Source organism: Taeniopygia guttata, chromosome 14 (assembly GCF_048771995.1).
Source record: "Taeniopygia guttata chromosome 14, bTaeGut7.mat, whole genome shotgun sequence".
Classification (NCBI taxonomy): Eukaryota; Metazoa; Chordata; class Aves; order Passeriformes; family Estrildidae; genus Taeniopygia; species Taeniopygia guttata.
This window is the reverse complement of record NC_133039.1, coordinates 11,538,010-11,551,062: the sequence shown is the minus strand read 5'-3', so window position 1 is coordinate 11,551,062 and position 13,053 is coordinate 11,538,010. Positions and strand designations below refer to the sequence as shown.

At 40.3% G+C, this 13,053-nt stretch overlaps 1 long non-coding RNA gene across 3 annotated transcripts in view; it reads left to right on the top strand.

Annotated features, from left to right (window-relative positions):
* Positions 1 to 13,053, top strand: part of LOC140685113 (uncharacterized) — a 255,290-nt gene that overhangs the window by 17,189 nt on the left and 225,048 nt on the right. The gene's annotated exons all lie outside the window — the stretch shown is intronic.

Here is a 13,053-nt window from a genome sequence, read left to right as displayed (position 1 = left end):
AAAATCTAATGGGGTAGTGTCACTTAGTAGGTCATTTTAAGACTAGGCTTGTCTTGAAACTGGAATAACATTATAGAACTGAGTGCAGAATGCTTTGCACTGTGGATCATGGTCTTTGACTCTGTGTACCCTGTTAATCATTTGATCTGTCTCTAACAAAATAGATTTTGATAATAATGTAAATATTACACCTGTTATTTGTTTAAGTGCAAACTACTGTTGTTGTGACTCATAATTTTGTTGCACTAAGTGACACACTGCACATGTGGGTGGGAAAGCTATAGAAACTTAATCCTGTCATTCACTGGACAAAATCCTGGGGTGGCAGGAACCTGTCTGGTTCTCGCAGTCCGCTTTAGATTTACAGCAAACGTTTCTTTTGTGGAGGATTTTGACATTTCAGTACTGAAACAAGTAATGCTCACCTCTAATAGCCAAAGGACCAAATTTATGGCTAACCAATTGCAAAGTGTAGGTTTTGGCACTTCAGGGTGTTTCATAAGCCCTGAGCTAAATGTTGCAGCATTTCCTGATATCACATGCCCTGGGAGAGAGAGCAGGGGCAGGTTGATGTCTATCCACTCCAGCATTCATAACACAAAGTAATGGCAGTGGGTAGGAGCAGCTTAAGTTAAGTAGATGATACAGTAAAAGCATGTACCTAAGTGGATAATGGGAATGCCATGCTGAATCTCCTGGGGGATGGTAATCCATCGCAATCGAGGTGACTCAGAGGCACAGCAGAAGTGGCTGGGTGACTTGGATGTTAATTTGTGCAGACAGGAGCTGCTGTGCACTTCCCTGCTGGCCCCTGATGGCAGCATCACATCCTCTGCCCTGCACACATCTGTATGTCAGTCTGGGTGTGTTCTGGGTGTCCTGCACACATCTGTCAGCCTGGGTGTGTTCTCTGTACCATGTACACATCTCTCTGTCAGCCTGTCTGTGTTCTCTGCTGCATTGGTGGAGGTGCAGTTTGGGCATTTGCTCAGGAGAATTTCATGGCTTAGCAAATGAGTAGCAGGGAGAGAGAGCTGATGGCTTCAGAGGCAAATCTTAAAAAGCTGGAGCTCTAGAAGTTGTCACAGGAGGAAATAATTGATCCAGGTTTGAAAAGGGAATGTGTGTTGGACTAGCCAGATTTTGAATCACCTGTGCCCTTTATACCAGAATAAGTACCCATGCCCTGACCTGTAAACTGTTGTATCTGGCCAAAACAGCAGGACTGTTTTTTTAAACTCATTTTTTATTTGTATAAAACCTTACACAGAGCTGTTGAGACTCAGGCTGAGATTCTGTAGTCCATTATTTGTACCTTAGTCTCCTACTGCATTAAAAGGATATTTTTCCCCTCCAGCATGTGCTTGGCTGCATCCTGTTTTTCTGCCTCATTCTGAAGCTTCAAAAGTCAGCCATGGTTGGGAGCAAAACAGCAGATAGGATAGAAAGTGCTTGGAAACAATACAGAGAATCTTGTATTCTCAGTGTCTGAGGTCAGAAATGAAAGCTTGTTTGTTTTGGGGGGATGATCTTGTTTTGTTCTCCCCTTCTCATCCTCCCTCCTGCCCCAATCCCCAAAGCAGTCATATTGTCAGAGCTCTTTGAAGGAGATTTATTCTTATGGAAAATGGAGAGTAGTTTAAAAGATGACTTCATTTAAATCTATATCTCTCCCTCAGAGGATGTCTCTAGTGTCCTTAAGAAGAAAGTAGTAAAGAGTTGTTTACCTCTGACAGCTTTATTAAGAGATTAAATGTTAACTTTTATGTGACTCTTTTGAAACTGGTGAGCTAGAGAGCAACGAGTCCCTCCAAAAGGGAGGGACTGACTCTGTGAGGGCTGCCCTGGTGCAGTGATCAGGGCACCTGTGCTGGGTGGAAAGCATTCCAAAAGCTTTGACACAAGGAATACAATCAAAGAGAAATGTACTGGCACAGAAAAAAGCCTGGATATAGTCAAGGAGTGTATCTAAACCATGTCAAAAGCTGTCTCTTTTAGGTTTCAGTCGAAGCTTAATAAATGAGCACCTGAACAGAACACATTGATTAATATTCAAGCTCTAGCTGACTGAAAGTGATCCTGTTTTGGGAACCAAGGCAGCAGGGAGTATCTGTCTGTATAACTCAGCTACTCACAGTGCATGTGTGCCCACATACCCAAACCCCTGTTGGTTATTTCACAGCAGCTAAGCTCTGGTACTTTTCCTGTTTCACAAACATGAGGAGGAACAACTTTAGTTCAACCCATTCATTTCAGCTAATGCATTTAGAGGTGTTTTCTGCTGCAGGCTAGGAATATGAAAGCAGCAGAGCTCAGGCACTGAATCGTAGCTAAATAATGCATCCCAATCCTTTAGTCTTTCTGCCTGTGCTGTGCTACTTAATCTTCTGAGGGCTAATGGGTTTAGGAGCAAGAGGATGACTGGATGAATCATGACAGAAGGTTGGTGTGGAGAGTCAGCTTTCCCTCTGTAAACCAAAACTGTATAAAAATCTACATGTCACTGCACTGCAAGTGCTGCTTGTCCTGTAGTGCCACATGCATGCATTTATGTACATCATACTCATGACATATGATCAACAGGTCTAAGAGAGGCAGGGGTGACACAATAGCACCACAGGACCCTTGAGTCCCAGTGATAATGGTAACATTTCCTCTTGCCCAGAGCACAGTGTTCCTTCTTTAAACAAAATTCCCAATTCTCTTGTAGCCGGATTTTCCCCATACATAATTGTATATCTCATAAAACACTATTATTACATGTAATGCTTTCCAAATGACAAAAAATTCCACCAAAATTGCAATAATCCTGGCTCACCACTACAAAATGGAGCAATCAGATTTAAAGGGAAGAGCAGGATCAGCATCTGAAGCAGTCCTAGCTATAGTTCCAGTATGGTTCTGGGGCCTGCTGCACTGGTAGGAATACCATTCTTCCCCTTATTCTCTTCTTTAACTGACAGGATCAAAGAACATAATCTACACACCCAGGAATGCTCTTGGTGGTGTAAGATATAGCATAGAATTCTCCCCCAAGAGACTTCATTGGACAGTCTGCTCAGGAGTCAGGCTAGTTAGGAAGTGATGCACTGTTCAGTAGAAACAAATTTGACCCAATTTAGAGGAAACAATACACATTGAATTCAATTTCAGAGCCCTCGTGGCTCCCCAGAGACACTGCCTCTGCCAGCTCAGGTGCTTGTGTCCAGCTGTGAGGTGAGAAGATGCCTCGTGGTCAGCACAAGTAGGAACAACCAGACCAAGGGTAGGGCAGGGGAGGTTCAAACTTTGAATTTCTGCTAAAAGACAGGAGCTGTGCTTTTGTGAAACACTTTATATTTGATAGAAATGTTGAGAAATATAAGCACGCGTCCACCTCAAAGTAGTCACAGATGTACTCTATTCTTGGCAGTCAGGCTTTGTGATCTGTAAGAGCAGCTTTCCCATATTCTTTTACACATGGGTAGTTATTGTAGCTATGTATGAACAGGAGTGTGAAAAGGAGAGAGATATGGAATGGAGCTTTTTTCTTTTTCCCTGAGCTAACAGTGTGAAGCCAGGGAGCTGTGCTCTGCTCTGTGACAGGTGTGTTCTGGGCTGGAGTGCTTGTGTGTCTGTCACAAAGGTATTGCAGAATAACAAGCTGAGATAACATGATAAAGAAAATCATATATGATTTTTGCTGTTCCATACTCTGTGCTGAATGGAAAATAGAATAATTTATTTATTGACATAAAAAGGCTTGACATCTTGAGTTTCATAGTTTCATTTTATACTCCATTGTCTGAAAAACCCTTACACCTCTCAAGGTGGTATCCAGAGTTCTTTACGAAAAAAAAAAAAAGATAATTCATTGCTTCCAGGCTGTGGTTCCTCTGACCTATTTTAGATGTGCCTCTTTGCAGAAGATGATCCATGCTGTAGTAAAAGTGTCAGATGTCTTCCCCTGGTTGTACAAGGATAACTAAGGGAGGTGTCGGTGAGCACCTCGGATTAGGGGAGATGAATCCCGCGTGGCTGAGCCGTGCCCTGAGCCAGCACAGCACTGGGAGGATCACAGGTGTGGGGCTTTTCAGGTGCTGGTTAGCTCCATGTCTCAGCGTGTCCCTGGAGGCATTTGTTGTTCTCCTTGCTGCATACTTAGGATGGTTTCCAAGAGTTGCTCTGCTTTGTTTTCCTGCCTCCTTGATGAGAGCTGCACAATGCAGCGCCGAGCCCTGAGCCTGATCTGTAGAGGCTTCTGTGTGAACTTAGGGCAAAACTTACTTGCCCTGTCAGCATCCTCTGCACTGCTGAGTGTTTAGAAGCAAATGTGATAAAGAAAGTAGAAATGCAATTAACAAAGACCAATAGATACAAAAGCCCAGAGCCAGTTTTAGCTGCTCTTTGTCGATGCGGCTGCCACCGCGCCCACGCTGAGACACGGAGTAATTGCAAAGTCGATAGCAGTGGCCTGGCTTTCAGTAATGATTTCAAGTCAGTCGTGATATGCTGTGGAAAGCACTGCAGTCAGCTTGGAGTGCTCCTTCTTGCTCTAAGAAGTTCTAGGCAGAGCCTGTTCTCCTTGTTCCAGTGCTGCCTGAAAGCTCTGTAGCCTGCCAATGCAGGCCATGCATCCCTTTGTCTACTTTATCCACAGAGAAAAAAAAGAAAGAAAAGTCTTAACCACAGTACATGTGCCTCTTTGGATAGAATTTATCTGTTTAAATTCGCCTTTCACTGTAGAGATTTGTCAGCCCCTAGTTTAAGGATGATTGCTGCCCTCAGGGAGACCTCACTGTATTTTCCTACAATGTTTTGAAGATTTTTTTGAAAATTAAGTTTCCACATTTGGGTTCAAATGTAGTCCTTGACATACAACATGCTACACTGTGGAGGTTGTACAGTCTTTAAACAAAGATCAGAGGAGAAAATCTGGATGTGTTAATGTTAATGCCCTACAGTTGAGCTGCAAGTAACAGAGTTGGAAAGCATCTCTAAGGAGCACCAGGGACCTGTAGCCTGAGGATTTAAATTCTTGACTTTGTGTATCCCAAGCACCATTTAGTGGTTTATAATATTTACAGTGCTTCTGGTGTGCAGAGATATTCAGTCTCTTAAGGTCCTGTTCAGTGTGCTTTAAAAAGTCTTGGGAAATATTTTCAGCTACTTATCTGGTCTTGTAAACAAGATCCCAGTTGTTTAGGTTGCTGAAATACATTTTGAAAGGTCCAGAACTTTGTGCAGATGTTTGGTGGGATTAAGCAATGGCACAGAAGAGAAAGAATGTTGTGGATACACACGATCCTTGTTTCAATGTGATGTTGTTTTATAAAAATACAAAGGTCTGAGATAATCCTTGATATGAAAAATATAAAGGCTGAGAAGTGTTGTGCAAAGGAAAAGGCAACATTTTTGGATACAGAAAATTCAGTGTAGTATTAGTGCTCGTGGTGAGATTTATACTTTCCTACAGAATCATCCCAAATAAGAAGGAACATTTAATACTGTAATACGTTTTCCATAATGGTAACAAAGAGTTCTTGTGACGGGAGCTGGGTCAAGGTAATATATTTGGGAGCAGAAAAGCAAATTGCTTCCTTGGCCTGAAGGTGGAGGCCAAGCTGGCCATGAGTACTTTATTCTCAGCCATTTGTGCCAGTCTTTTGTATTATTTCTCATATTGTAATGAAGGCAAAAATTGACTACGTTCAGAGGCACAACAGAGACCATGTGAGCCAGGGTCTGCCTCTTTGGTAGAGGCCCTTGGGGATGTAGCTGAAAAATACTGAACATTCATTTTGGGGAATCTCCTTCACTTAAGCTGCCCTGGAGACTGCTGTGCTTGCCAGCTCACTCCACACCTCAATGCCATGTGGCAGTCAAAGCAGTGCAGTATTTAATTACTTCAGTCATTTTCCTGAAGCTGTTTCAATGCAGGATACAGTAAGTCCAATTCTGTGCACACAGGGATTTTGTCCTAGTTCTCTGAAATTATAAATTTAGAAGAGGGAAATTCAATATTGGGAATTTTTGTTGCTAAAACAAACAAACAAACCCCCCTTTATACCTGGCCATACTAAGCAGGGTTGATCTGTGATAGTGAACTACAAAAAAGAGTAAAAAGTAAATTATTTTTACTGATCCACCATGAAATCCTCATATTGATGGTAGTATATACTTGAAAACAGTAGTCAGGATAATGTGATTTTCTAAAGACAAGGTGAATGTAATTCCTATGAGCCTGATCAACACAAGATGGTAAGTTTGAGTTTAAAATTGGTTGATGGATGGGTGGAATTATGTGCAGCATGAGAAAATGCCAAGAGCCCAGACTACAGCTTTGGGGCTTCAACTGGAGATTTTAAAGTTAGCTCTGGGTAGGATGTCCTCAGCTGAGGCAAGTTAATCCAGTTAGCATGAGAAAACAAACCTTAAGCTGCTTGAAGAGGGTGGGTTGACTCATGAGCAAAGCTGTACCTTTGATTTCACAGTGTTTTGTGGCATTGCTGCTTAATTATTTTCATTTCAAGTAGTTTGTTTCTTTAGGGACTGTCTCATCTAATCATGATTTCTATCTGTTATGATGATATTCTGTTCTGAGTGCATCAGCCTACTTCAGCCAATTCTGATGGAGAATTTATAGTTTAAACATGCTTACTTGAAAATAGCAGCTAGAACTAAGAATGAGTTCTCCTTCCCTTCCCCACAGCAAGATTTCCACCAAAGTTTCAGTTTTTACTGTAATAAAATTCAGTCAAATCCCATCACAAAATAGACATCTCTATGAATCCAGCTTTATTAACTCTCCTGTGCACTCAACTACCTCCACTAAAAAGAAACAAAGACAACCTCTAAAAAGACATTGAAACATTAGAGACAAGGAATATTCATTTCCCTGAAACTGCACCTGGACTCCAAATAAAATTACTTTTGTAATTTGATGTCTTTACATTTGTGTCTCTGCTGAGGATGGCTGGTCTTCTCTGCTAGAGAAGCTTCACAGCAAAATTCCTAAGCTGATATTTTTCTATTTTTCCTTCCTGCCCTCCCCACCCTTCTTTTCAACAATATAATGACCCCTCTTCCATCTTGTAAAAGCCAAATGCTTCTCCTTCTCACAGGCCCAGAATTTAACATTTGTTTCCTCTTTAAACCTTTTACCCCTTTGCTAAATTTGGAGCCAGCATAGTTTAATCTCTTTTAAACTCAGATCTGTGTGAAGAATGAGTGAGAACAAAGGTGTGAGTGAAGCTTTGGCTTAAAATAGCAGACAGTAGTAAAGTAGCCTCTGTTCATTTAGGAGAAGATAACAAATGAGGCCTCCCAGGAGTCAGCAGTGCAGCTCCTCACTGTTTCTCATCTAAATAAATGATCTAAATAGAGATAGCAATGGTAAACAAGCAAATTCTACTGATAGCAGACGTATCAGGGAGTAATAAGCCCAGAGCAAACACCAGAGTGTTCAGGGGGTTTTGATCTACTACATATGCAAATGCATAATTGTCAGTCTTTCTGGCAAAAATAATTAAGATAATAAGCACAAATAAATGTGACTGAGCAACACTGTGTTGCACAGATGTTTTAGCAAAGACCTTGAAATAAAAAAAAAAAAAAAAAAAAAACAAACTAACACCACAGAACCTCGATCTAAACTTTAAAATGAAGAACTATTGGTGAGCCAGGATACCACAGCAGAGTGCTCCAAAATACCCAGGTCTGAAGGGCTGTTATTTATAATGTGCACCATTGTAAGCAGGGCTTTCTGAATACAAGCACCATTGTGACTAAACAGCCTGTCAAAATTAATTGAACATCTCCTTTCCTTAAATCTTTTCTTTTTTTGCCTGGGGTTTAATTTATTTATTTTGATCAAAACAAGGCTAGAAACAATTTAGACAACAATGAACTAAAGATTGTTCCTTAATTATCAATATTTGGCTCCTGTGGAATTTTTAACCTCTTCCATAATATTATAAGTGGGTACATTCTGCTAACCTTTCCAATGCTGCTGCTTGTTGTAAATGTCTCTGGCAGCTCAGTCTTATAAGTAGGTGTTTTTCTGAGTCTCTAAACACTTTCCTTTCATCTTCTGACCTTCTTCTATTCCTGCTGGTTTTGTGAAGGACAAGCAAAATTAGGTTCAGTGGCTAAAGCATGTGAGTAGCAGCATTGGGAAAATTCTAGTCAGAATGATTGCATAGCATCCACTCATATGAAGATATGTTGTATGATGGTAAAAAATGCTGTCTGGATCATGGAGTATCTGAACAGATGGGTAAAATAAAACAAATCCACACATATCTTTTTGTGAAGGGCAGATGTGAGGGAGTTATTTCAGAAGCAGAAGGGAAGCTGAGCTCCTGCTGAGCTGTGTTATGGAGCTGTGTGTTATCCTCACTCTCCCTTAGCCGAGGGGTCTCTGGTGCTGTTGGTGTGGTCAGTGTTTGGTGGCCCCTGAGAGAGGAAAATAGAATTGTTTTCTTCAAAGGATCACCCTCATGGATAAGAAGATAAAAACTGCTGATAACTTGTTCATTGAGAGGAGTGATCTGGGCTGAGAAAGAGCAAGAGAGAGCATGCCTGCCAGGATATGAATGAAATAATTGGCAAGGCAGATGAGTCTGTGCTCAAAGTGATTAAAAATAAATAATCTAGTATTCTGCCTTTGTAATGTGAAAGTGAATGAGGCTCTGAAAAAAATGTCAGGCTTCAGAATAGAGAGTTCTGTGGATTTCTGGTCAGGAAGAGAGAAGCCTGAACATTCTGGCCAACAGTGATGGAAGAGAAAAGGCAAAAAAAGTGAAATAGAATTTTGCTGAATACCAGAGTATTGATCTGCTGATATTGCAAGATTTAGTGCCCTGCAGGCTGAAGGCTGTCCTTGTTACAGTGAGGAAAATTCTAAGCAGCTATTGGAGGCCTTTGCCAGGGAATAGCACTGGAGCTCGAATACACAGTGTCAGGGAAACACTGATGCAAAGGACATTTTCTGATTTTATTGGAGTCTTTTTGGTTTGGTAGTTTGAGCTTTTTCTTCAGGCTGTGTGCTGTTGGTGTTTTTGTGGCCTTTTTCCACAAATACCCTACTCTTGAAAAGCTTCTCTTTTTTTGGCATTATTCCCTGTGAAGAAAGGTCTGTGGTGTGATACTTGAACTGGAGTTTGGTGTTCTGGGTGTAGGATTTCAGACTGTGGATCACCTTTGCACTATGCTGCATTACCCTCCCACCTCTGATTTGCTCTTGAGAACTCTGCTTAGTTCAATGTCTCCAAAACCCTGACTTTTGTGTGCAGTGGAAATCTGTGGCATCACGTAAATAACTGATAATGGCAGAGTGCAAAGGGAAATAAATAAAATGTAGCATAAATTTAATGACAGCAATAGGGGTTATGACAGCTACCCAAAAATGACTTTGCAAAACCCAGTAGGTGTTACAGTGTGCTAGAAGCAAGTTCTTGAGTTTATTTGTATGTAACCAACAATTAAGAGTATTTTTCTCCTCAGTAGCACTAGTGAGTTTGGCTACCCTTGACACGCCCCTTTGTAGAGAAGCCACAAAGAGCAGCTCAGTAGCCCAGACAGACTTGAGGATTGAGAAGACAGCTAATTGCCAGGGAAGAGGAAAAATTAACTTAAATTAACAAATATATAAGTGTAAAACTTTAAAAAGAACATTCGTTTGGAGCCTTTTAATTTTCCTTGAAGAGGAGGAATTCTTAAACATTTTTTATTTATCTGTATTATGGTTGTGTCTCAGAGTTACTGTCATGGGCTGGTGTCCTGGTGTGCGAGGAACTTCAGAAGCATCAAACAAAAATAAAATCAAATGGATAAGGAGCAGAAAGAATCTTGATTAGTCTCCTTTTGTCATTATTGGGTCCTTTAGGTGGTGTCAGACAGGAGTGAAAAGAGAGGAGATGACTTTGTTGTTAATGTGCGAGTAAGGGTGAGCAGTTCTCTCAGAAGAAAACTAAAAGGGAAAAAAAAACAGTTTGAAAACTAAATATTTAGAGCTTTTCACTGATATATAACCTCATTAGAGTATAAGGGAAGTGACAGGTGGGATATATACTTACACAGAATTCTGTACTGGTGCTGACCTAAAATATTGAATGAGCACGGACCATCCTTCAGTTTTGTTTAATTAAAACAAATGTATTGAGGACACAGTGGTATAATCCATCACTGAATTAATGGGAGGGAGAGACGCTTCAGTCCTAAATTCTATCTGAGTACACTAATTTTCCATTTTATCACCTTCTAATTTTTACCTAATTGTTTTGTGGAGATGCATTTTCTCTTCTGCTGGGATGTCTCAAGGAAACCACCCAAACTGAGGCTGTTGGCCTGGTCCCAGCATGTGTCTCCTCTGTCGTTATGGGAATTTAACTACAGGAGCAACAAAATCCATCAGCTCAGCAAGGGTGGATTTTTACTTTACAAAACTTCCAGAGTTGTGAAAGACATCTGAAGTCTGATGCAACAAAATCTGGGGCAGGGGGAGGAACCAACAGCCTCTCCTGACTCCTCGCTGTGCACATAACCCATATAGCTCAGGGAAGAGCTTGCTGCTCCTCTTCCATCTCCCAGCAAATCTGGGCGTTTTCTATGGAGGTTGCAGAGGAAACGGGTGCAGATCCTGCCTTGTTTCACCATTCTTGCTGTTCTCATCTCTGAAATCTAATTATTCTTGTCTAGAAAGGTGATTTTCTCTGAAATGCAGAAAGCAATGCCATTGATAGTGTGGAGTCTGAGTGGCTCCTGTGACTGACTGAGGTAATATTGGGCCATTTTCTGCCAGTGGCTGGTGGCTCTGTCAGGTCTTAGGAAGAGAAACAGAAGACTTCTGAATAAATCACAGCTGGAAAGGTTTATACGTCTAATATTTAATTTTTTTGTTCTTTAACTGAGGAGTGAGAGCTGTACCAAATTATAAAGTGTATTAAATAATCTTCACAGATTTTTTTCAGTCTTTCTAATCTAATAGTGTTTTCTAAATGTTATTCCTGGTGTTTTTTCCTCAGATTTCTGCCCCATTGCTTAACTAGAGCAAAAATAGGGTGATATATAGCACAACTAATTAGTGAGTGTGAGATAAAAAGATACATTTGCACTCTACATTTGCATTACACAAGGTTAGACCTTGTAAATTAGATGAAACACCATTAATAATCAAACAAATGAGGTCAGATCCATTGTTCTTTTCATTCTCTGCACTTCTGTTAAGATAATTTTACACTTCTGCTCCACAATTGAACAATTATTAGTTTCCTAAGTGCTACATGAGTTTTGACAAAACAAACCCCTGCAGAATCAAAATAAGTAATTTTATATTCAGCAAAAATGATTTTCACATTAGCCTGCATGAAATATTATTCAACCCAATTATCACAATATGTGGACATGTATAATAAATAAGATACAGCAAATCTAATCCTCTATGACATTCTATCTACAGTGTTTTGCAACAGAAATATGTGATGATCTTATCTGCATCCACTGACATGTGGGGCATGAATAAATTGCTTTTCCCACTTGAACTTTTTATATGGTGAGAATGTGTGTTCCCAGTTCTGCCTGAAGAGCTGGTCTTTTCTGCAGGGCAATATTCCACCCAAAAGGATTGTACTTGTGTTCCCTCTAACAGATTTATTGGATCTGGGTGGGGGGGGTTGTGTGATTGAGGAGCAGGGATGGCTCTTTCTGCAGGAAGTGGATTATGCTAAAGGTGAATCACAGCATATTCATGGTGAGTGACCCTAGTTCTGATTTACCCCAGATATTCAGGTATCTAGAGCCTTCCTACCATGAGAAAGCATTGCCTGGGCTGTGCAGAACTCCTTAGCCAGCCTTTATTACCCTGGAAACCCTTTTCTGAATGACCTGACACCTTATTCACACCCAGAGGCAGAAGGAAGGTGTTATTTCTTTTTATGCACAGGAATATAATTTTATCTGCCCCAATTAGATGTATATTAGGAAGCTGCAGATTTGTTATCCCTGCCATTCCTTGCCTTCCTAATGAAGCCTAGTTCATGCTCACCTTCATCTTCCAGGCCTATTCATTACTATTTTATTTTCCTTCTCTAAAATGCTCTGGCAGCCCATCCTTCCTCTCTGGTTAGTTATATTTGCTCCATATGCTTCCACTTTTGCCAGTTCAGCACCTCTGGGAGCAAAATCAGCTGTTGAACACTTGAGACTTTTCTTTGAAGTATTTTATTTAACATACTTGAACAGCCAGAGGACAACAGGAGTCAGGATGAAACAAGAAAGAATTTAATGGCCTAATGTTTCCTGAGTAACTTTTCCAGGATGATGCTTCCTTTTTATTTCATGTGATCTAAAACCGTACTAAAGTTAACCTGATTTCTTTCTTCTTTTGCCCAAATCCATGTTGTTATTCTCCAATTATATTTTTTCTTTGTAAGAATGCTTTTGCTGAAAGTTTTACACTAAGCCTATTTGCTTTTATACTTGTCCTCAAATCACTCATATCTCAGCTCTTAGGGGTAATTATCAATATTTCTTTAATTTTTCACTGTATGTTCAAAACAAGAAAAGCAAATTACCCAGGAGACTGAATTATAGAACAACTGTAAAGGCATAGTATTATATAAAGTTATACATTAGAAAAAGGGGGACTGTCAGAGCTCTGGAGCTACTTGGAAAAGCAGAAAGGATCTAGATCTTAATTTGCTAAGTTTTTTCCTGCTGATAAAGCTCTTTGCTTATAGTACTTTGAAAGTCCTAGAAAAGTGTATTTGCAGTTAGTCCTAAAGGAAACTAGATTTAGGAAGGAATTAATTTCAGTGAGCTCCAGCAGAAGATTTTTGGGACATTGTAATTAGGCTTGAGATGAAGAGCATTGCCAGGAAGCAATTTACCTTTGTTATGGATGTGTTTTGTGTATTGTTGAGTAGCTTCACACTTTGGAATGTTATCTTTGTATAGACTTGGCACAAAGGAGTCTCATTTTCACACATGTCCTGTTTCAGAGCTCCCAGATACCTTAAGCCAAAGTGTGCCCCTTGCCTCTAAGGGAAGTGTTTTAGTGCATTTAATTTTCAT